The 25,078-nt window shown below is 43.6% G+C and overlaps 1 long non-coding RNA gene across 1 annotated transcript; it reads left to right on the top strand.

Annotated features, from left to right (window-relative positions):
- The first annotated feature begins 10,629 nt into the window (after window positions 1-10,629).
- Window positions 10,630-19,236, top strand: LOC135577136 (uncharacterized). Its single transcript, XR_010468719.1, has 3 exons — window positions 10,630-15,840; window positions 16,366-16,535; window positions 18,307-19,236. It is a non-coding gene; the product is annotated as an uncharacterized LOC135577136 (long non-coding RNA).
- The last annotated feature ends 5,842 nt before the right edge of the window (window positions 19,237-25,078 follow it).

The following is a 25,078-nucleotide window of genomic DNA, read 5'->3' as shown; positions in this document are numbered from 1 at the left end:
TATTTTTTGACACTTTATATCCATTCATTCCTAATTGATTCAATATTTCAATTGTTACCTGAATGCAAAGTTCTTGGGTCTCAGCAGCAATCAGAATATCATCCACATATTGCAGCAACAAATACCATTGTCGAGGAATTCCGATATGGCCTCTTGTAGTCCACTCCTCAAGCTCTTTGGCTAGTTGATTTCCGAAGATAGTTGGACTATTCTTAAATCCTTGTGGAAGGCGTGTCCAGGTTAACTGGGCCTTTCTTCCGTTGTGTGGATTCTCCCATTCGAAACCGAATAACTTTTTGCTTTCCTGGTCAAGGGGTATGCAGAAGAAGGCATCTTTTAAATCAAGTACTGTAAACCATTTATATTTCTCTTTCACAGATGTTAACAAGGTATACGGATTTGCAACTACCAGATGTATGTCCTTAGTGATCTGGTTTATTTCTCATAAGTCTTGGACTAGTCGATAGCTACCATCAGGTTTCTTTACTGGAAAAATTGGAGTATTGTATTCTGATTCACATTCTTCTAGAAGTCCTGTCCTGGTTTTGTTAAAAACAAGTTTCTCTTTCAGTGAATTTTGCCTGTCAGCTAAAGCCTTCATATTAACTGCATTTTCCTGGAGAACCAGACACATGTTTTGGTAAACCTAGCAAGGGAATGCAAACTTATTGATAAGCACGGATGGACATCTCACGAGAGGGGCGACGAGAAGCAAGTGACCAAGAAACTGACTAACTGTGTATAACATCCCATTCACGTGAATACTTCATATATAAAGTGGGAGATCACGAGGATCTCGCCCCTTTTGCCCTTTTCCCTTCTGCTTATGGCCAACATTAGGAGAGGACCTTGCTAGTCGTCCCTGCAAACTGAGGCCTAGTGAGAGACTGAATCCAGCTCCGATTGGCTGCAGAGTCTAATCCAGGACTTCAGGTGCCGGCTCTGCAGTTGCTGAGACTTTCAAGATTGGTTTTGTATATTTTGTATTATTTTCTCTATTCTTATTAGTAGCATTAGTAAAACATCTTTAATTTTTTCCAACTCTCTTCACTCTGTCCTTCTTTTCCTCCCAATCGCCTCTCCTTAGTGAAAAGGGGGGAGAAGGAGGGGGAAGTGTGTGGGGGGAGAGGGGGTTAACAATACATCTGCCAGGGTTTTATTGTCACCCTGCAATCTTAACCCTTTCAAAAATTTCTCAATTAAAGATACTATTCCTAATCTGGCTTCCAATTTCAATGGGTACTGTCTTAATCGTACCGGTTCAGCACCTTCCTTCAGCGCTACTTTCACAGGTTTAGCTTCCTTTGACTTCCCAGGTATGTCAGTTTCCCATACCGTGGGAATCACTGCATCTTCTATTGCCTGTGGTATTTTTACAATTGGATTTTCTTTTAATAGTAAAATTTGTCCTACCTTTGACTCCGGAACTTTCATTACCAAATTTCCATCCTCAAATGTTATTGTGGCATCTAATTTAGTCAGCAAATCTCGTCCTAAAAGAGAAACTGGGCAATCTGGAACATATAAGAACTCGTGGGTTAGCTCCTTTTCTCCAAAACACAAATCCAAAGGTTGCAGGAATGGCCGTACTTCCTCCTTCCCTGTGGCACCAACAATTGTTGTAGCTCTGTGACCCACTGCCCCCTGTAAGGAATTTAATACAGAGTAAGTAGCCCCCGTGTCTACTAAAAATCTTACATTCCGGTCTCCCACTTGTATTGTCACTAAGGGCTCCTTATTCTGGGTTTTCACTTCCATGCCTTCATATAGTCAGCTGTTATTACTGTATTCCCCTAACACCATAGTCTGTACCGCATTTCCCGTCGCATCGGACATCTGACCCACGGGGCTCCTAGCCGGGCATTCATTTTTCCAGTGTCCTTCTTGCTTACAATAGGCACATTGATTTATGCCAAGCCTCATGAGGGGTCTCAGGGGAGTTCCTTGGGCACTCCACGAACCACGTCCCCGACCTCCTCCTCGACCATTTCCAGCTCCCCTACCCCGGACTCCTACTCCCCTGCCTTGTCCCTGGATCAAAGCCAACAAATTTTGCTGGTGGCATCTCGATTGTTCTTTTTCTCTATTATTATAAACTTTCCAAGCTGTTTCTAACATTACGTCCAGATCCCTTAACTGTGCACCCTCTAATTTCTGCAGCTTCTTTCGAATGTCATCTTGAGATTGCCCTAAGAAAATTAGAGCCAACTGAATTTTCGCTTGTTCCGTTTCTATGTCTAAATCCGTATATCTTTTGGCAGCTTCTTTCAATCTTTCTAAAAAGGCTGAGGGAGACTCATTCTTTTCCTGCCTTACATTATACAATTTCGACCAATTCATTTGCTTCGGCATAGCAGTTTGAACACCAATCAATAACCAATCCTGATACCTCCGGAGACGGCATAACCCGCCTCCTGTATTATAATTCCATCGGGGATCTTCCTTTGGAAAATTCTCATCAACATTCCCCTCTACTCTCCCATTCCGGATATCTTCTCTCACCTTATCCCTTGCAGCCCATATAACCATATCCTTTTCTGTAGAATCCATTAATGTATCTAGAATGACTTGTAAATCATCCCAATCAGGATTCTGCGTCTTAATTATCATCTTAAACACTTTTGCAACCTTATCTGGGTTTTCCTGATAAGGACCAGCCGACTGCTTCCAGATCACTAAATCCCCCGGCGAAAACGGGACTTTTACATAGACTGGTTCCCCCCCAACACCTACTGCCTGCCACAGGGGTGCCATCACATTTGATAATCCTCCCCCCTTTTGCGCTTCCTTTTCTTTTTCTCTATTTCTAGTTCAGTGAGATATTGGGGTTACAGTTATTCCTTTTACACCGGCTATTGCCTCCTTTTCATCACTTGATTCGTCATCACTATCAATGGGAAGGACAGGCGCGGAGGGTCTAATTGGTACCCCTTCCTCAGAAGGCGCAACATCGAGACACAGTAAATCCGTCTTTGAATCATTACCACTGCTATTTTCTACAGCCAAACACATCATGCATTTCTTTTCCGTTGTGCATCCCGTACACTTATTATTGCTGTTACCTTGCACTAACATTAACCCACAGCCCTCTCTCCAATCATGCTTTCACTCGAGATAGAAGAAGAGATCGACGTATGGAACTTCATCCCATTTGCCCTCTCTTTGACAAAACCTCATTAATTCAGCAATAATTTCATGGTTCAAAGTGCCCTCCGGCGGCCACTGTACTTCATTTGGTAATTTATACTCAGGCCACCAATGAGTGCAATACTCAATCAACTTCTTTTTATGCATAGACTGTCCAAACCCAGCCTCCTTCCAATGTTTCAGTAAACATCAACGGCGATACCTTTGAATCAGACATATCAACACAGAAAGATAACACAAGTAACTACCAGAACAACAGTAAACACGGATCAGATCACCAATTTCAACAGTGAATACAGACTAAATCACCAGAACTACAGACCAGGTGCTGAGCAGCACAAATAACCAGACCAGGTGCACACAAATAACCAGACCAGATGCCGAACCTGCAGAGGTTTCCCTCTGTCTAACGGATGGCTGCCTAGGTGATACCCCGGGAGCTCTCTGCCCAACCGAGCGTGGCTTTTGCCGCGTCTGACCGGCAGGCTACCAGATGCCTGACCAGCAGGCTACCAGACCAAAACCAGACCAAGCGGGTATCCAACAATCCAAATAAAGCACCTTCTTACCAGTCAGAGGTCCGTCGTGAGCAGCAGAGGGTCGGTCGCGTCCGATGCGCTCCCCAAGAATACCTCGGTGCTAGCTGGCTGAAGCAGGATCAAGACGCGATCCGCCTCAGCAATGCTCGCGAGGTCCCATCTGGGTCGCCAAAATGTTAGCATTCAAGACACATAACCACAGGTGCAGTTATATGCGGTGCTTTATTTCAGCGCTGGGAAACCAGGGGTTCGCACCCAAAGCTGGTTCCGACAACTGATTCAGACTACACTATATTTATACAATTTGGTCACATACATATTCATTACAATTCTTGACAACCATTAGCATATTCCACACCTATTCTAACATAAATTGTCTATCTAAGCGATGCTAAGTAACATTCGCATGTTTATCAGTTATTTCTAAGTTACCTGTTTTAAAGAATATGTCATAAATCTATGTCAATTTTAAGAATAGGGTATGGTTATATAAAATCATGCTTGAATGCACATTCTGAACCTGGATACAGTATCAAAGCTAAGAATCTTGGATACGGTCTACAGAATCAAAACACAGCCCACAAAATTCAGTTCAACTATAACACTGGTGGCGCCCACCTGCCATCCTGAGGACCACTCTGCTCACCACATGAACTGAACAAGACACCGGAGGACGCCGCACATCGCTGGATCCGAGACTGTGAACTCCATCACACATAAAGCAGAGCCATAAGGATGGTGAAATCTTTTTCTCTCTTTTCTTTCTTTCCCATACTTCTACTTCTAGCCTCATCATCATGGACTTGCCTGGTGATCTTGACTCTTGGTTATACCTGGCTATAATCTAGGTCTGCTCTTCTTGCCTCACTGGAGTACTGTGGGGCTGAACACTGGTTGGCAAGGCCAGAGTTGAGCCCATCTACAAAGTTAGTGGCGCCTCTGTGAGAACATATTTAAGAAAGGGCAAAAATGCCAGAGAGCAGAGAAGGCAGGGGAGGGGGGGAGTGTGAGAAACAGCAATGTGAACACCAAGGTAAGAGGAGTGGGAGGAGGTGCTTCAGGCACTGCAGCCTGTGGAAGAGACCACACTGGAGCAGATATCCACACTGCAGCCCACGGAAGACTCTATGCCAGAGCAACTGGATATTTCCTGAAGGAGTTGCAGCCTAGCATGATGCTAAGAGTATGGAATATTTTCACTGATCAGCCTGGATGTCAGTCAAGGTCTGTCCCATCTATGCCCCCCTTCCTTGCTGCCTTGCACCTGCAGATAGAAAGCCCAGAAAGACCTTGCTCTCCCAGACAATGGCTAAGACATCAATAAGTTGTGGTGTAAACTTCCTCTGCTGAAGTTGTTGTGGTGTAAAGATGGCTCTGTATATAGCTGTAAAGCATATTGTAGTTTTGTTCATAGTTATGCACTTTAATGCCTAAAAATACAGTGGCAGCTGCTGTGGCTTTAACTTGTAAGGAGTGTGAGTGTTGTGAACCCAGCTATGTTGTAAAGTGTCCTAACTGTATGTGAGAGTTGGTCCGAAGATGGAACAGTATTTGCCTGAACATCGCCATCAAGATCTTAGAGAACTGAAGCTGAGACCGAAAGAACAGATGGACAAATGAGAGGCCCAAGGAGAAGCATTGTGTTGCACTGTTTCTCCGATAAGGGGGGGCTGCTGCTAACAATGGCTGTCGTGTGGACTTTGCCTGCTGCTTCAGCTGAACCAGCCCCCGCCTCCTGAAAGCTATTGTTATGAGGGTCTCTTCAACCCAGGGACAATAGCTGCCGTCCAGAAGATGTGTTCTCACCTGCAGCCTCAGTTACACATGTTCCTCACCTGCTCCCTCAAACAATGGCCAATGAAAAGGAGCATGCCCAGAAGCTCACCAAGGGCCCTGAGGTCACCCAGCGGACCAGAGAAAGACCCCTGAATGCTGGACATGTAAGCGCTAGCAAAAGAAAGCGTGAATCTCTCGAGCCTGCGCAGTATGAGCCTGGGTTGCGAAGTCTAGGCAGAGACTGGCCTCAAACAATGGGAGCAAGGGGGGGTGAAGAAGCATAAAAGGTGACTCCATGAAATAAATAACTTACGCTTCTTCTATGGATAAACAACGCTTCATCCCCTGCGGCCAGCGAGCCCGGAGGAGAGGAGCTGCAGCTCCAGTTCCAGCAGCCGCTGCTCTGCCCCCCGCGTTTTTTCACCGCTTTAGCACTCAGCTTTTCACTTTTTTTTTCTTTCTTCATTTAATTCCTGCGACTATAAACTTTATATGCAATTTCAATTAGCTGAGCAATAGTTACATCCCTCAGCTCCTACCTTTTGTAATGTCTTACAGATGTCAATAAACAGCATATTAAGCATCAATCCCTTACATTAATTTTAGATCCAAATCAGTCTATCCACAGAACAACACTAACTGCAATACAGTTAACTTAGAATTTCACATTCAAATCACTTCCCCCACTAATTTACTCTCATGTGTACAGATGCATCTTAAGGGGAAGCAAGGTGGTACTTTAGTAATGGAACCGGTTCTCATTTTGTAATTATCTCCCCAAACAAATTCTTTTGGTACCAAATATAAATATACAAACTAAAATACTGAACTCAGACACTCAGACCAAATACCAAGTTCAAATATGCGAACAGATCACAATTACATTCATTCAAGACAATATCTCAATTTTAGCATTGCACCTTTGAACTGCTCACTGCGCAGCCAGGTGGAGGCACCGCTGGGTCTCCCTGACAAAACAGATCAGTGCGCGCTGGAGCCCCATTGGCACCCTCCCCCCCCCGCCGCAGCAAGCTGGACTGGGCAAAGCTTTTATCAGTGTCTCATCTGGGGCGCCACAACTGCCATCCCCAAACCAGGATCCCATCATCCGGTGCACATACAAAAGAGCCAAATCCAGCACACCGAGATGAGACACAGCCTATCACAGAGCCGTGCAAGTCCAGATGCCAGAACAAAGCCAGCATGCCAGAAAGAAAAGCAATGGCTATCACACACAAAACCCCATCACCACATTCACACAGTCAAGAGCCAAATTGCTCATCGTCACAAAATGTACATTTTGGGTCAATCTGTGATCTTACTATACCATACAACAGGCAAAGACTTACGAAACTGCAACACATTCAAAAAGATACCCACAAAGAAAAATAGCTAGTACTAAAGGCATCTTGCAGACTGTTCTGCAAGTTTTTCTGTGATTCATTTGTTATCAGCTAATTCTCTCTCCGCTTGCTGAAGTTCAAACCATACTGCTTGTAAATCTGTCTACAGTGATTTAATGATCTCTTGCTCAGTTTGCTTGTCTTTCGGGGCAGCTATCAAGGCTGCTTCCAAAACAGCAGAAATCTCAAATCTGCTTTCTTTTGCCAAGTCCCTTATTTGCTCAGTTACAATATCTGGAGACGACCAATGTCCAGAAGCCCACCTAAGACCCTCAGGACTCTGGCAAGCCTTATAATCTTTCAGCAAACTCAATATCAGGGAGCAGTCCAGGCCTGGCTTGACCCGGGATGCCATGATCTCCTGCGGGAGAACACGGCACAGACCGATCAGTCCTCCTTTAGAGCCTCTGGCTCCTATCCCCCCCCGAACCTCTTCTCACAGAATATCCCACTTCTGACACCAAATTGTCCCGTCCCAACAGATGGGATGAGGGATGAGTTAACTCTTTGTTTCTCCTTATCTCTTTGAGTTTTTCTAGTTTCTTTCTTATATCTCCCCAGGATTTTGTTACAAACTGGGGGGTCCACTCCTTGAGTCCATTTATCCTTTGCTTTTTCCTTGGGTGAACTTCTCTTCATCCCAGACTTCTAGCATAATCCCCCACAAGGGACTGTTGTGGGGTCCAAAACTCTAACATGACCCCTCCCCAAGGGACTGTCAGGGGGGGTACCTCCGGCAGGTCGCTCCCCTTCGACCTCTTGTGGGAACCTCAAACCCACGAAACCTGGCTCACAACGTGAGGATCGAACCCACTACAACTAGCTTACAACGTGGGAATCGAACCCGCTAGCTTACAACGTGGGGCTCAAACCCACAACACAGAGAGAGAGTGCTTCACTCGCTTTGTCCCTTCAGTGGCCAATCCCCTCGCGGGGTGTTGAAACCGCACTTAGAAGGACTCCGCACTCGCTTCGCAACCAGGTTGCGTCTCAGCCAACACCAGTCACACAATCACATTACCCGACCTGATGGTACTTACAGTCCATTTTTCCCATCAGGACCTACCTGACCCGGCGGTACTTACAGTCCACTTTTCCCGTCAGGACCTTTGTGCACTCTGGATTATGGGTAAACTGCAGTATTCAGGGGGAGTGAGCTCAATTCTTCTCAATTCTTTTGCTTATGCTTTAATTTTGAATAATGTTGATAGCTCTCCGCACACCCAAGTCCAAGGGCCACTATTAAAGTGGGGCGCCTCCCTTGAACCTGAAGTAACACAGAGCTATCCAAGGTTATCACGTCGGGGTCACCAATTGAAATAAATAACTTACGCTTCTTCTATGGATAAACAACGTTTAATCCAATTCCTTGTATTCCTTAAACACGTGTTCATTAGAGCATAAGCAAAACAGCGCTGGGTGCGCGGGGGATTCGCTCCGCCCAACACGCACACCTTTAAACAATAAGAAGTGTGCTTAAATACAGTAGGGTATTACATATTCATAATGACCCCAGGAATTCCTATACATATTCATAACCTTTCCCCGCTTCTGATTAAAATGAGTCTCAGATAACCATTTCCATAGACCCTCCCCTGTTGCACCTGCGCAGTGTCACTTGGTGAATTTGAGGAGGGGTCTTTGGGGGTCTTTGGATGAAGGCTCCTTCAGCTTCATCACAGTGAACTTTTTACCTTTGGCTCATTATGTTGAATTGACTGGGACCCAAGCTACCAAGTCGATTGAAAGCAGACTGGCGCCCCCTTTTGTTGTAAATCTTCGTTGTCTTGTCTCCTCAAGATTACAGCTAGGTGCAGTAAAACTTCTTATCTTGGCATTCGATGGGGTTCTGTTCTTCTTAAGATAAAGCTCTAAACTAAGCATTTATTGTGTGGTTAAGCCTTAAAGTGTTAGTTCATTAGTAGGCACCCATTATATGTTTAGTCAACACTTAAAATGTTAGTTCCCTCTGTCAATATAACTTCATAAGCAAGTTTCATAACTTTTTACATAGAACTTAACCACCTTTTCCTTTTTCCAGGTTCAGAGCCCGTGCCTCATTTGGTTATATCTGTAAACACTAAACATCTTAGCACCAATCACAACTGCATTTCTCACACTCCAGAATGGACACCGTTGAAGATCTTCCCACCAGAGGATCCCGAACCAGGACGGAGGACCGGCCGGACTCCACGGGACCCGGAGACCAGAGGGACGCTTCTGGAACTGGGCTGGTGATAAATGCAACCTCATTTCTCATCTTTACTCTTACTTTTTCCCCGTTTCTTTTCCCTTTTCTTTTTCTTACTCTCTCTCTCTATTACGTGCCGCTTTATGGGCAAATTAATAAAGTAACACTGCTTGATTGAATTATAACCCCTTGGTATTTTGGTCGCCTTAACTTTGCGCTCTGAGATCAAGGTAAAAGAACCATCACGAGTCCATCGCCAAATGGACTGTGACATTTAATTGGCGACGAGGATGGGATTCTGGGAAACAGAGGAGTGTAAGTAGTGAGAGGCCTCTGTCTCTTGGAATCAAACCAAAAGATCTCAAAGTGTAAAAGGGGTGTTGTTCTCATGTTGATGAGAATTGTCTGCTAGGGAGAGTGAAGGGGCAATCTTATGTGTTTGTGTAACTAAGTTGTGCCTCCCTGTAGCAGATTTTTGGCCCCTTCAACCACTCAGGAAAGAGAAGGGCGACACAGCGGTTGCTGTGGTTTTTGTAACTAAGTTGTGCCTTCCTAGAGTGTGTACCGCCCCTTCGTAGTAAGAATGACCAGAAAAGCTGACAATCAGGATTTTTGGTTAGCAAGAGGCCGGGACTCATTCTACACGCTCTTAGCAAAGTATGGAGCCCAACCCTCCGTACCCGGAGAAGACTGGGCTTGTGACAATTGGACTAATTTGCAAAGTGTAGTGGACCGAGTGATTTCTTTGCAGACCAAGCCTAAGTTTAGATCAAATAAAGATAAGACAGTTGTCTGTGCTGTTCTAGGAGCCAGCCTAGTAGCAGCAATAGAAGATCGCTTTATGCGACACAGCAACGAAAGTAAAATAATAGAATCACTTGAAAATCTAGTGCAGGTTTTACAAAAAAACAACCTCCAATTTAGAACAACAATTAGAAAACTGCTTTCAACAATTAGAAAAGGAGAGGGAAGAAAACCACTCATTGAAAGCCACTCTGAAGGAAAACACGGGGGTGCGGAGGGAGCGGGAGTTAGAGGAGAAAAATATCCGACACATAAATCAAATCTACCCTCAGAAAGAATTGGAGGACTCGGGAAAACGTTATGATGAATTCCCACATGTGAGAGCCTTAGTTAAAACAGAATACTTTTATGCAAATGAGGAGGACACTGACCCTCACATTACAACTAAGCAAACACCTTACACTGCCACTGAGCTGACCAAACTGAAAAAGGAGTATGGTCACCTCCCTAAAGAATCTGAAACCGAATACATGTGGCGTGTATCCCTAACTGGGAGAGAACCCTTAGCAATCACTGGCACACCTGATCAATTGCTAGAAAGTGTACACAAAGCAGCCTGCTTGCAAATTATACATGAAAGGAAATTGATTCCCGAATGTGAATCCCCAATAATGCTGCCAGTGAATCCTAACATGATAACTCCCTTCATAAGGGGACTTCCAGAGTCTCTCCCAGAAACAGGGAAACTAGAACCTCCATTCCCTAGTTGTGGGTGGGGGGGTGAAGGGTGGATTTATATCTGACAGCTCACACACACAAAGGGGGAAGATTTGTTGATCACAGCAATAGTGAGTCCTAAGCATGCACTTGTAACCTTTTTAATCGACACCGGTGCACAGATTTCTGCTCTAGGCAAAGTAGATGCTAAAAGGTTTGGGGGTTCTCCCTTAAAGTGACATTTTTGCATCCTCAGTGCCTTAGAGTTGACAGAACAATACCCCCTTCCCCTGGGTGCCAAGGTTAACTCAGAGTGTACCTGGGAGAAAGGTTTGTTTGTTGGTAGCTTGGCTCTGGTAGAAGTAGAGAAGATTACGGGACAGCAGCCAACTGTATCAAGAAGTCCATTTAAAGTCATAAGAACAGTCACTACTGGGACCCCTCTCCCTGACCGGGTGGCCCAAAAGGCCTCAGTACGAAAGTGGTATGCTCAGATTGAACACTATTGTAACATTTTCTCACTGTCTGAAAGAGCTTTTAAAAACCTAGCTAGACAAGCTGTGGGCTGGGTGGCTTCTCATCAGGTAGATGAGAGATCCGCAGGAGAATGGAATAACCGAGCTGATGAATTAGCAAGACTGGCCCCTGTACAAAAGGACCAAATTTCAGAAGACTGGGAACGCTTGTTAGAATGGTTACACGTAAAGCACAAACACACTGGAGCTAAAGACTTGTATCGTGAAGCCTTGGCCAGCGAACAATGTCGAAGACAGCTTGAAAAGCACCCTATAGAAGACAACCCTCTACATTTAAGTGAGGGTAAAGGTTTGTGGGATGCCTAGCAAGTGAATTATTTTATCCCTTTTAAGGAAACAGGGCTAGTGGGGGGGGAAATAACCCCAGGATCAGTCCAAGCTGAAGCTTTTGTCAGGGCTACAGGTGAAAACACTGTGAAACCATTGCGAGAATGGTTTGGAACTTTTCCAAACTCACAAGCTGCACCCGCTGGATAATTCCATCATTCTAATTATTCTTGCCTTGAGGAGGCGAGCCCCGTTTGTTTTCCTTTTTGCAGGAGAACTCCGAGGGACACAGAGAATAACATGAATCATTCAAGAACCAAATCTGAAGGCCTACATTTTAAAATGACCAATAGTGCAATTAAGTTGCTAATACTTTCCTACATCTTTTCACTTACCTACTATAGTAATTGAATAGGAGTGGGATAGTAAAGAATAAGTTAAAGATCTAACTAGTGTGTTGGGGACAGGATTGGAAGTCTTAAATGGCATTGATTCAAAAATATTAATGAATAAATTGTTTACCAAAAGTAAATATAAAAGATCACAAATTGTGGTACATAATAACCTTCCTTTGGCTCTCAGTTGTTTTCAGGCACAACTGTGGATGCAATCAGTGGCCGCCTCGATCATAAGGGAAGGTGAAGAAGGCACTTTTCCTACCGAAATTCGGAAAATTGTTTGGGACAGCGCCACTGAATTTGAGAGAGAACTCCCATCCTGGTGGACTTTGGTAAACTTTACCTATAACCCCAACACAAACACAGCCACAACCTTTGTGTTAGCCATACACAATGCTTCAATATACATAATTTACCCAATCATTGCATTAGGGTTGAACCACAACGGAACTGTACTCTGTCCTTTCGAGCATAGAGTATGGGCCCAAAAAATAGATGAGAAATGGCAAACTGTCAATTTAGAATCTTGCATTGTGCGAGAACAGCAAGGATTCATCTGCGAAAGTAATACAATCAGTGCTCAAGACATTTGTCTGGACGCTGAGCAGAATGTTTGCCACTTTGAGGTTCATCCTGACAATCGAGAAACGGTACTAGTGTGTATTGGCAAAGGTTGTGTGTGCTTGAGGACTGCTTGCAACTCTATATTAGTAGATATGGTGACGGTAAATATTAGAAATCATTCAAATTTTTGTGTTTGTGATTTTGTTAAGATTAATGGATGTGATTTTTCTTATCTAGCACCAGTTATATCTCATCAACTTATACAATCTAATTACACACTGATTCAAGAATTACTGCCTACACCTATTGGGATGAATCTTTCATTGGTAAAGCAATTGTTGCAACACCAAGACCTGATCGAGATCTTGGAAGAAGTTCGAGTAAATGGACAGAAAACCTTGATAACCGCTCACCACGATGCTGAAGAAATTCACCTTGTGTTAAGAAGAATAGAAAAAGATGCAGAACATAAGTGGTGGAACATGCTTTTCAGGTGGTCACCTACTGCTACAGGCATCCTGAACAAGTTGTGTCACCCCATCGTTGTTCTTTTTGTATTAATTTTGATAAGTTTTGTTCTGTCCACGGTACTGTATATTTTAAATTAGAAAATGGTAAAGCGTTTGACGCTTTTAACATCTGTGATTGATGCCCACAATTTGTTTAGTGTACCTTCCAATGTAGACATCCCTAAATTTATTGATACAAAGCGGATCGCGTGATAAATGACTTACCTTTTCCTTTCCCTTTTCTTCCTTCTTACTTTCTGTCTCCCTTTGAGGATTGTGTTGTTGCCACGAATTCCCATTGACGATGCTCAGTCACAGGGTGGTGTGAGAGTCAGTCCGAAGATGGAGCAGTATTTGCCTGAACATCGCCATCAAGAACTTAGAGAACTGAAGCTGAGACCAAAAGAACAGATGGACAGTGACTTGGAGAGAGGCCCAAGGAGAAGCATTGTGTTGCACTGTTTCTCCGATAAGGGGGGGCTGCTGCTAACAATGGCTGTCGTGTGGACTTTGCCTGCTGCTTCAGCCGAACCAGCCCCCGCCTCCTGAAAGCTATTGTTATGAGGGTCTCTTCAACCCAGGGACAATAGCTGCCGTCCAGAAGATGTGTTCTCACCTGCAGCCTCAGTTACACGTGTTCCTCACCTGCTCCCTCAAACAATGGCCAACGAAAAGGAGCATGCTCAGAAGCTTGCCAAGGGCCCTGAGGTCACCCAATGGACCAGAGAAAGACCCCTGAATGCTGGACACGTAAGCGCTGGCAAAAGAAAGCGTGAATCTCTCGAGCCTGCGCAGTACGAGCCTGGGTTGCGAAGTCTAGGCGGAGACTGGCCTCAAACAATGGGAGCAAGGGGGGTGAAGAAGCATAAAAGGTGACTCCAGAATGGACACTGTTGAAGATCTTCCCACCAGAGGATCCCAAACCACGACAGAGGACTGGCCGGACTCCACGGGACCGGAGACCAGAGGGACGCTTCTGGAACTGGACTGGTGAGAAACGCAACCTCATTTCTCATCTTTACCTTTACTTTTCCCCATTTCTTTCCCCTTTTTTTTTCTTACTCTCTCTCTCTCTATCACGTGCCGCTTTATGGGCAAATTAATAAAGTAACACTGCTTGATTGAATTATAACCCCTTGGCATTTTGGTCGCCTTAATTTTGTGCTCTGAGATCAAGGTAAAAGAACCATCACGAGTCCATTGCCGAATGGACAGTGACACTGTAGAGCTGAGTCTTACCTGCATTTGAGCTGTGTGCCTGAATTGTTTTGTGTTAACTGTAAGTTTTGGAGAGAGTGGGGATTGTATGTTGTGAGTAGCTTTTAGTAGTATCTGTGGAGTATTGATGTATGTATTAATACTCCTAGTTTGCATTTGTTATGAGCTGTGTTGTTCTGTATTAAGCATAATGGGAGGACAGCATAGTAGTGGTATTCTGAAAAGAGCTTGTTAGGGTGTGTTTTAGCTCACAGGAAAGAAATTGAGGAACCACCTGGTGATAATGTGAATAGAGAAACCTCGATGAAATATTATAATCAGTGGCCATTGTACAAATTTGATGATGAGAAAAAGTGGCCTCAATGAAACTTTGAGTTATGGTACTTTAATGCTATTGTCGAAGAGAGAAGGAAAACGGAGTCAAGTTATGTATGCTGATATATTTTTCACTTTGTGAAATCACTCAGAGTGGCAGAAAGAATGTGGTATTAATTTGGCACCACAGGATTCTTTTTTTTTAACATTGGAAAAGTAGCCAAACAAAGTACGAGGGAGCCGAAACAATGTTGTTCAGTATGTAGAATAAGACAGAAAACTCCCTGATGAGAGGGGAGGATAGCATAGTAGATTATGTGCCCCCACTGGGGGGGGGGGGGTGGTAGAATTGAAGATTATGTGCCTTCACCTTCCGAGGTGGCAGATGATGAAGCTTCAGAGACAGAAGAGGAAAACAGGGAAAAGAAATTGAATTTTTAATTGCTACTGGAGCATCTTATTTGGTTTTTGGAATTGATACCTTTAGATAAAGATTTTTTAACTGTAGTGGAAGCTACTGGCCAACAAGAGAAATCTTTCTTTTTCTTTTGACAGTCAATCAAATATAAATTGAGAAAACAAATTGGAATTCAGAAGTTCTTATATATGCCTGGGTCTCCAAAACTGTTATTAAGATGAGACCTATTAGAGCAATTGAAAGCAATAATAATATTCAAACAAAGTGAAATTCAAGATAAAAAATTGAGATTTTGAATTTGGCAATGATTCAAACTGACCAGCAAAGCCAAATACCTCAGGAAATATTGGATCAAGTATTTCCAGGGGTCTGGGCTTCAAGAGCTCCTGGTAAATCAAAGAATGCAAAACCAGTGAAAATTAAATTGAAACCTGGAGGTGGACCAGTCAGAATCAAACAATATCCCCTGAAATTAGAGGATAGGGGAAAAACAAAATAATAAAAAAAAACAGTAACTTCCTGCAGTTTGGACTGCTGATGGAATGCGAATAAAGAAACAAGATGGTAAAAGCTATAAAGTTAGTGTAGGATTTCAGAGTAATAAATAAAATTGCACTCAATAGTAGCTAATCCTTACACATTGTTAACCAAATTATGAGACAATCACAAATAGTTGACTGTGTTGTATTTGAAAGATGCCTTTTCTGTCTTGCATTAGACAATGAGAGTCAGAAGCTTTTGAGTGAGAAAATCCCAATACTGGGAGAAAAGCCCAATTAACCTGGACAGTGTTACCCCAGGGATAAGAACTCAAAGCCTAGGAAGCTCTTCCAGGAAATGGGACCTTGTTATCTCCTTATAGCCACAAAAACCGAAGAAGATTGTGTGCAATGGACTGTAAGTTTACTAATTTTCTGATATTAAGCGAGTATCGAGTTTCCCAACAGAAAGCCCAACTGATGCAGTACCAAGTGACTTATCTGAGATTCAAGATCTCTGGAGGACAGGGAGAGCTGGGAATGGAGCGAAAAGAAGCTATCTGCCCGACACCAGAACCTGCAATGGTAAAAGAGCTCCGGACATTTCTTGAAATGACAGGTTGGTGCAGACTTTGGATTTTTAATTATGGACTTTTAGTAAAGCCTTTGTATGAACTGTTAAAAGAAAACACCTCCAAGTTGAATTGGACGGGAGAAGCCAGGAGGGCTTTTTCACAACTGAAAAGGAACTGATGAAGGCCCCAGCCCTGGGCCTCCCAGATGTCACCAAACCATTGTGGTTATTCTCACATGAAAGGCAAGGCGTTGCTCTGGGTGTCCTAGCACAGCAATTAGGACCCTATAAACGAGCAGTGGCTACTTCTCTAAGCAATTAGATGAAGTGAGCAAAGGCTGGCTTGGGTGTCTTTGAGCTGTGGCAGCGGTTGTACTCTATGTACAGGAAGCTTGCAAGTTCACTATGGGACAGAAAATGACTGTGTTAGCGTCCGATACAGTCACAACCGTACTGAATCCCCCTCGAGATTCCTGAAATACCAGGCGGTGTCGCTGGAACAAGATGATGTGAATATTGTCATTACTGACATTGTCAATCCAGCTTCTTTCCTCGGTTAATCTGTTTCAGAGCCTGTGGTCCACAATTGCTTGGAAACAATAGAAACTGTCTACTCCAGCAAACCAGATTTAAAGGAACAGGCACTGAAAGATGCTGAAGATTCCCAGTTCACCAACAGAAGCAGCTTTGTAAAGTGAGGAGTATGTAAAGCTGGGTATCCCATAACAACTACCCACAAGGTAATAGAAGCTAAACCTTTGCCTCCTAGGACTTCTGCCCAGAAAGCTGTGCTCACATGAGCTTTAAAATTATCCAAAGAGAAGAAGATTAATATTTGGACTGATTCAAAGTATGTTTTTAGAGTGGTGCATGCCCATGGAGCCATTTGAAAAGAACAAAGTTTATTAACAGCACAAGTGCCGAGGGTTAAGATTGCAGGGTGACAATAAAACCCTGGCAGATGTATTGTTAACCTACTCTCCTCCCCCCACTTCCCCCTTTTGCCCCTCCCTCTCCCCCCTTCCCACTCAGGACAGGCAATCGGGAGGGAAAGAAGGACAGAGAGAAGAGAGTTGGAAAAATTAACAATGTTTTACTAATGCTACTAATAAGAACAGAGAAAATAATACAAAATATACAAAACTAATCTTGAAAGTCTCAACAACTGCAGAGCCGGCACCTGAAGTCCTGGACTGGACTCTGCAGCCAACCGGAGCTGGATTCAGTCTCTCACTAGGCCTCAGTTCGCAGGGACGACTAGCAAGGTCCTCTCCTAATGTCGGCCATAAGCAGAAGGGAAAAGAAGGCAAAAAAAGGGACGAGATCCTCGTGATCTCCCACTTTTATATGAAGTATTCACGTGAATGGGATGTTATACACAGTTGGTCCGTTTCTTGGTCTCTTTGTTTCTCGTCGCCCCTCTTGCGAGATGTCCATCCGTGCTTATCAATAAGTTTGCATTCCATTGCTAGGTTTACCAAAACATGTGTCTAGTTCTCCAGGAAAATGCAGCTAATATGAAGGCTTTAGCTGACAGGCAAATTCACTAAAAGAGAAAGTTGTTTTCTAACAAAACCAGGACAACAAGGAAAACAGATTATATTCCAATTGTTGGAAGCTGTGCTGTTACCAGAAAAGTTGCCATCATGCATTTCAAGAAGCATCAAAAGGGAAACACTGATCAGGAAATTGGAAATAAATTGGCAGATTACAGATTACATTGCTAGACAAGCTTCTAAAAAGACAGAGACAGATATGAAGGTAATGTCTCTGATCCCAGATGGCTGTCTCCTCGAACCAACATCAGTAAACTATACCTTGCAGTGTGTTATAGGAAATGGTATTAGAACACAACAAAACTCATTGGGGAGCTGATGCTCTATACCAAGATTTGATTAAAAGGTAAGAGTGAATTTATATACTATTTGGAAACAAGTGACCCAGCAATGTGAAATATGTCTGGAAAACAATCTTGATACTGTAAATAGGGTACAAATAAGAACAACTGGAAAAGGGAAATGTACTAGGACAATACTGGCAAATACATTTTTCTGAACTCCCTAGAAAAGGGGGGTATCAATATTTGCTGATATTAACAGATACTTTCTCTGGTTGGCCAGAAGCATTCCCCTGCTGAGACAGTAAAGTCAGAAAAGTAACTAAAGCTTTGTTAAATGAGATCATACCCTGATTTGGGGTACCCACTGTGATATCCTCTGATAGAGGGCCACATTTTGTTGCACACATAGTGCAGCAAGTCAGTAAAGCATTAGAGATTGATTGGCAGTTGCATACTCCCTACAAACCTTAAGCAAGTGGGCAGGTAGAAAAGAAAATTAAACATATAATCAAACAGCAGTTAAATAAACTTTGTCAAGAAACTAATTTGAAGTGGAATCAAGCACTACCTTTAGTGCTGCTCAGAAGTAGAGTTAAGCCTTGGGCCAAGAGAAACTTAGGTCTTTTCTTTCAAGCCAAAAGATTAAGTATATGATGTTAAAACTTTTTCAGGTCCACCTTTAAAAGAAAAGTAGAATGGACTGTTCCAGGTGTTGCTGACGGCCTTTACTGCAATTAAGATTAAAGAGCAACCTGCCTGGATTCACTATTAAAGAGTGAAGAAAGCACCAGTAGACCTACTGCTTCCCAGTTTTCCCAACGTTGATCTTAGTGATTCTAAAAGTATAACTGCAGTAATAAATGCTTTTATTTCTAGTTAGCTTTTACACAAATCTTTAATGAAAACTATTATAGCCCAAAGTGAACTAAAAGAAATGTCTGCACAGGTTGAATCAGAAACTGCAAAATATTCCTTGTTGGCATTATTGGTGATAATTATAGTCTTGATAGTAGTCTTATACAGTACTGAAATATGAGCAATTGCAAATCCTTTTGGGAATAAACTGAAGTATTACATGAAGTCACAAAAAATATACATCTTGTGACTCTAATTTTAATACTAGTAATTTTGACTTGCATTATGCTACAATGTTCTATTTGGTACTGCTATCAAGTAACAGAGAATTATGCCGTACCGCAACACGAGATGCTAATATTTTGTAGATCTATATTGCAAAAGAATTTGCAAGTGTATCAAAAAGGGGGGAAATTAAGAGAAGCTGCCAAATTCATGTAACCAATTGACATGAGATAAATGCTTTCTGACCACCTGCAAAATGAGGGGATATTTTTCAAGTTTTAGATCCTTCTGCATGACAGGAGGGAGACAGAAGATTAAGCGATACATTGTTTAGAAGCAGAGTGCTTAGTTTATATTTAACTAATAATTAATAGGTGTATTGTAAGCAAGAAACTAAACAATTATATCTAACATCATCAATTATTTCTTAGTGTAGATGTATTGTATGTCAGAATTTTCAAAAACTGTAATGCATATGTAATAATTATGTGAATATAAGCAATGCAAGAGAATTCAGTCATTGGAACACTTATGGAGGATGATCCTCAGGATTCCTCAGCACTGAAAAAATAAAGAATGATGCTTAACAGTATAATTGACTCTGCTGTTAAGTTTATTTCTCCGTTTTACTCTGCCTTTCTATCTCTGCCTCAGCCTGCCTGCCTCTATATCTGATTCTCTGCCTGCCTCTTAAACTTTCCTCTGCCTCCCTGCCTGCCTTCCTCTCTCTTTTTTCTCTGCATGTTTGCCTCTCTGCTTGCCTTTCCCTCTGTCTTCCTGTCTCACTCACCCCATATCTCAGCCTCCCTGCTGGGATCTATTTCTCTCTGCCTCTCTTTCTCTTCTGCCTGTCTCTTCTGGATGCCTGCCACTCTGCCTGCTTCCTTCTCTCTGCCTGCCTTACTGTCTGACTGCCTCTCACTTCTCTGACTTCCTGCCTATCTCTGCTTGCCTGTCTCTGCTCCTCTCCCTGCCTGCTGCTCTCTTTCTCTCTCTCAGCCTCCCTGACAGGCTCTCCTTCTCACTGCCTCTCATTGTCCCCCCATCTCCCTTTCCTGTCTCTCTTGTTCTCTGTCTCTCTCTGTTTCTCTCTCTCTCTTTCTCATCTGTTTTGCTCTCTATGTCTCTTTTTCTTTCTCTGTGTGTGTGTGTCTCTCTCTCATCATTCTCTCTAGGCTTCTCTTGCTTTCACTGTATTTTCCCCCCTCACCCATGTCTCTTTCTGTCCTGTCTGTTTGTCGTGGTTTAACCCCAGCTGGTACTAAGCATCACACAGCTGCTCGCTCACTCCCCCTCAGTGGGATGGGGGAGAGAATCAGAAGAGTAAAAGTGAGAAAACTCGTGGGCTGAGATAAAGACAGTTTAACAGGTAAAGCAAAAGCTGCACATGCAAGCAAAGCAAAATAAGGAATTCATTCACTACTTCGCATTGGCAGGCAGGTGTTCAGCCATCTCCAGGAAAGCAGGGCTCCAACACACGTAATGGTTACTTGGGAACAGGGGGGTTACAGAGGGTGATTCTCATTCTGGTGGCAATTCTTTCCCATGAGAAACTACCATAACAGACATAACAATATCTCAGTATTTACAGGTTCAAGGCCAGGATAAAAACAGCATGAGAACTACAGGGGTAGAAACAATGCTACTCCAGCCTTGGAGTGTGTAGTTGAAAGGTTACACAGTCGCAAGTAAAAATGTACCATTCTCACACATGCTATTCCTTCTCTGAACATCTGTGATTGCTTTTCCACGTCATCAGCTTTCTGTGAAATTTGACAGCAGGCAAAGGGGAATGAAAACCAATGGCATTTTTGGCTCATATTTAACTGGAAAAATAATGCTGCACTTCAGTAATTACATGCCACCAGTGTCAGCACCACCAAGGAATTTTTTTGAATTCATGGGTTTGTCCAGCCTGCATTCCCCAGACAACAGTGGAAAGAAACAGGCTGATTGTCCTGTTTAAGAACAAAAGAACAGAAACAGAGGTAGGGAGACCTTTGTGCTTGGGTGATATCTGACTGTAAGAGAGCAGGCGGCCATGATGTCAGAATCAACTTGATGGTACTCAGTGGAGGACCTGTAGTTTCAAACTACTCTCCCTGCTCTGGCCTCCCCTATGTCCACCTTCCTCACATCTGTGAAGAAGGGCAGAGGTCCTATTGTTTAGGGTTTGGTTAAGTTTTCTTTTAATATATATTATATAAATATGAGCTTCTATGAGTACATAGGTGACAAAAGGAAGTCCAGTTGGAGGCCAGTGACTAGCAGTGTACCCCAGGGGTCAATACTGGGTCCAGTCCCATTTAACATCTTCACTAATGATCTGGATGCTGGGGCAGAGTGTACCATCAGCAAGTTTACAGATGACGCAAAACTGGAAGGAGTGGTTGATACACCAGAGGGTCATGATGCCATTCAGAGTGACTTGGACAGGCTGGAGAAATGGGCTGACAGGAACCTCATACAGTTCAACAAAGGGAAGTGCCAGGTCCTGCACCTGGGGAGGAACAACCCCATCCACCTATATATGCTGGGAGCCACCCAGCTGGAAAGCAGCCTGGCAGAAAAGGACCTGGGGGATCTGGTGCACACCAAGCTGACCATGAGCCAGCAATGTGCCCTTGTGGCAAGGGCCAATGGTATTCTGGGGTGCATTAGGCAAAGCATTGCCAGCAAGTCGAGGGAGGTGATCCTTCCCCTCTACTCAGCACTGGTGAGGCCACACCTGGAGTCCTGTGTCCAGTTCTGGGCTCCCCTAGTATAAGAGAGACATGGACATACTGGAGAGAGTCCAGCAAAGGGCCACAAAGGTGATGAAGAGACTGGAGCATCTCTCCTATGAGGAAAGGCTGAGAGAGCTAGGACTGTTCAGCCTGGAGAAGGCTCAGGGGGGATCTTATTAATGTGTGTAAATATCTGAACGGAGAGTAAAAAGAAGATGGAGCCAGGCTCTTTTCAGTGGTGCCCAGTGACAGGACAAGAGGCACAAGCTGAAACACAGGATGTTCCATCTGAACATCAGGAAACACTTTTTACGGTGAGGGTGGCTGAACACTGGAACAGGTTTCCCAGAGAGGTTGTAGAGTCTCCCTCCTTGTAGATACTCAAAAGCTGTCTATATATAGTCCTGTGCAACTGGCTTTTGGTGTCCCTGTTTGAGCAGAGGGGTGGGACAAGATGACCTCCAGAGGTCCCTTCCAACCTCAACCATTCTGTGATTTAATAAATAAATAAATAATTTGATGAAGTGAACATCCATCCCAGCCTAATACTGAGAGCAGGTTTTGAATGGAATGCATGCTAGCACTGATCCAAGTCATATAAAGCAGACAAAAGGTCCTGCTAGATGCTCTGCCTTTGGAGGGTATAGTAAGGGATGGGAATCAGCTTCATTCCTGCTCAGTCTTTTTAGGCATTTTACCTCATCTTTTTCTGCTTCCACTGGCTCCCTGATGGCGTGTACACAGGAAGGGGGAGAATGAGGCCAGCTAGTGATCCTGGTTGGCCACAAGTCACAGGGGCTCCTTTGTTTTGGAGGCCTTCAACCTCATCAACTTGGCAATGTCAATCATTCTGAAAAATAAGAAGAAAAGCATGCAAGAATGGGGAGAACCTGGCCTTCAAGGGCCACCACAGGCACTTTTCAAATACCAGCAATGTCATGCAACAGAACAATAAGCCTTTTGCTTTGGGGGAAGAAGCCAAGAGGCAGCAAAGTGACATTTTCTCTGCATCTCAACTACCCCAAAACACCAAGGCAACAACAGCCAGAAAGATTTGGATGCATAATAAGTGTTGGGGCCTTGCTGGGAAGGCTGGAATTGTACCCCGCTGACTATGTCCGTCTTTGGAGAATGCTATAAACCCTCCCTGTGTTATTCTACAGCTAGTTGGCTTGATAAAAACAAACAAACAATCAAACAAACAAAAACCCCACAACACAAAACCCCCCCAAAAAAACCCAAAAAGCCCAAACCAACAACTTACTACTGTCCACTTTCTAAGTGGAGCATGACAGAGGTGAGCATATATTAATTCGCAGTGTCTCCAAGTTGTTGCTCAGGGAAGCCTGGGTTTGTTTCCCAGATGCTTAGCTCCTAACAGCAGTACAACAGCAGGAACCTTGCATGGCTAAGGATGACCCATTTTGGCTGTTGGAGTGCAGCACCCCTAGGCTTTAAGTGGAAGGAGCCCAGCTGAGACAAGAGTTTGGGCCAGAGGGCACAGGCAAGAAAACATCTGGAGGCATGTTGAACAGAGAAATCAAATTACCCTTGAAAATAATGAACAGGAAAATATTCTGGTTATCACAGGGCCCTCAGAGCACCTGAATACACACAGTACCTACACCTCAGGAAACACAAGTCTCAGAATCTTCATAACTCAATTTACATCTTGGAATCTTAAAATTATTTAGGTGGGAAGGGACCCCTGGAAGTCCCTAGTCCAACCTCTCACACCAAGCAGGGCTAACCCAAATACTTATGTTGATCAGGTTGCTCAGGACCTTGTCTCATATTGTTTTCCCCAGTAGGTCACAACCTCTTCTACCCACTCCCACCAGTATACCTTATATCAGGCTCCCAGATTTGACAATATTTAAAAGCAAAACATGAGTATTTATAAAAAAAAAAAATCAGTAGAAATCTTTTTAAAAACATTCTTCCTAAATAAAAATTTGAATTTTGCCTTTAAAACCCATTATTCCTTGGTGAGGGACCAAAGAGCAGAATTGTGGACAAAAACCAGTACACTTCATCGATGCTGACCAAGGTGCTTTCTGCTGTGACAGAATGCAAACCCCCCTCTCTCCCCCTCCCTCCTTCAGTATGGAAGGAGTAGACACATCTCCCTCTCTCTCTGCTACTTGAGGCTAACAGCTTCTTTTGTTTGGCCCCAGAGCACCCTGGCCAGGGCCATTAGGAGAAGGGAGTGCCGAGGCGCCAGTGAGCTGCTGGGCACCTGCGGCCAGTGTGGGGGATGTTTGGAGGCTTCAGGGGCACCCACAGCCAGTGTGAGGGTGCAGAGAAGCTTCTAGAATGCCTACAGTCAGAGCTGATCAGCCAGTATAAAAACAGGATTCTCGTCAAGACTCCGCCCATTGTCGCGGGTCTCTCGGAGCACGAGCAAGATGCTGACACCGAGAGCCCCCCTCCCCGGGATGGAGACTCCGCTTGCCTTGCCGCCACGGCTGTGAGTAAAACTTCTCGCAGGTTTGCGAGTATATTTATACTTTCCGTGCACATATGCACGTGTAACTTTCCGTGCTCAATATGAGCACGTGTAAAATTAATCCTCGCAGAATCGCGGGTGTATTTTCCTTCTGTGCACATTTGCACGTGTAACTTTCTGTGCACATTTGCACGCTTACTTTCCCTGCTTAATACAAGCACGTGTACTTTCCGTGCACATTTGCACGTGTAACTTTCCGTGCTCAATACGAGCATGTGTATAAATTATTCCCTCGCACAATCGCGAGTGTATTTTCCTCCCATGCTTCCACATAAGCACGTGTAATATTCCGTGCACATTTGCACGTGTAAGTAAATTAACCCTCGCAGGATTGCGAGTGTATTATAAATTTACCCTCGCAGAATCGCGAGTGTACGCTTCCCGTACTCACTACAAGTACGTGTATCCCTTTAAAAATAATCCCACACCGTGTTTAGGCAAGCATGTACTCCTCCCAGACTCAGAGACGGCTCCAGCATTGTTTTGGGTGAAGCCACGTGCATGCACACTGTGGACCGCCTGTTGTATTAGTTGCTGCCCCTTAATAATTTTCCTCAACTGATATCCGAACCTGTATTTAAGTCACTTTGGAGTGCTAAAACCCTGTTTCTCACCGGTTTAATAAAAGTTGTTTTGGACCCTGTTGTCCCTTAAACTAACCTCGGGGTGCCTCCGTGACACCATGAGATGACTAATGATAAGCTCTCTGTTCTGTTCCAGGAGAAACAAACTTTGTTGCCAAAACAAAAGAAAAAAAAAAAAAAGGAATAATAGTCTGATTTGCCTTGCTGCTTCCAAGATGGGATAATTATCTTGGAGAATACATTATTTTTCTTAGAATAGTCTTCTTGCAGAGAACTAACATGGAGTATCTTCTCCACTGTAACCATTCTGATCAGCATTCCTACAGAGACAAAACTTTAGACAAGTTAGCAATGTCATGATAAAACAGACTTGGAAGACTTAATCCCATCTGTCACTGAATTCAAGGCATGAGAGGATAGATTGGCACTAGTGGAGACTGTTTGGTGTAACTTGGTTCTCATTTAGAAGATGATTCTTTCTTAATGTTGTTATAAATGTGTATAAATATATAATTTTAAATTTACCATTTTTGCAAGTATAATT

This window comes from Columba livia, chromosome W (genome assembly GCF_036013475.1).
Source record: "Columba livia isolate bColLiv1 breed racing homer chromosome W, bColLiv1.pat.W.v2, whole genome shotgun sequence".
In the NCBI taxonomy this organism is placed as follows: domain Eukaryota; kingdom Metazoa; phylum Chordata; class Aves; order Columbiformes; family Columbidae; genus Columba; species Columba livia.
Note: the sequence above shows the minus strand (reverse complement) of the source record. Positions and strands in the feature narration are given on the sequence as shown.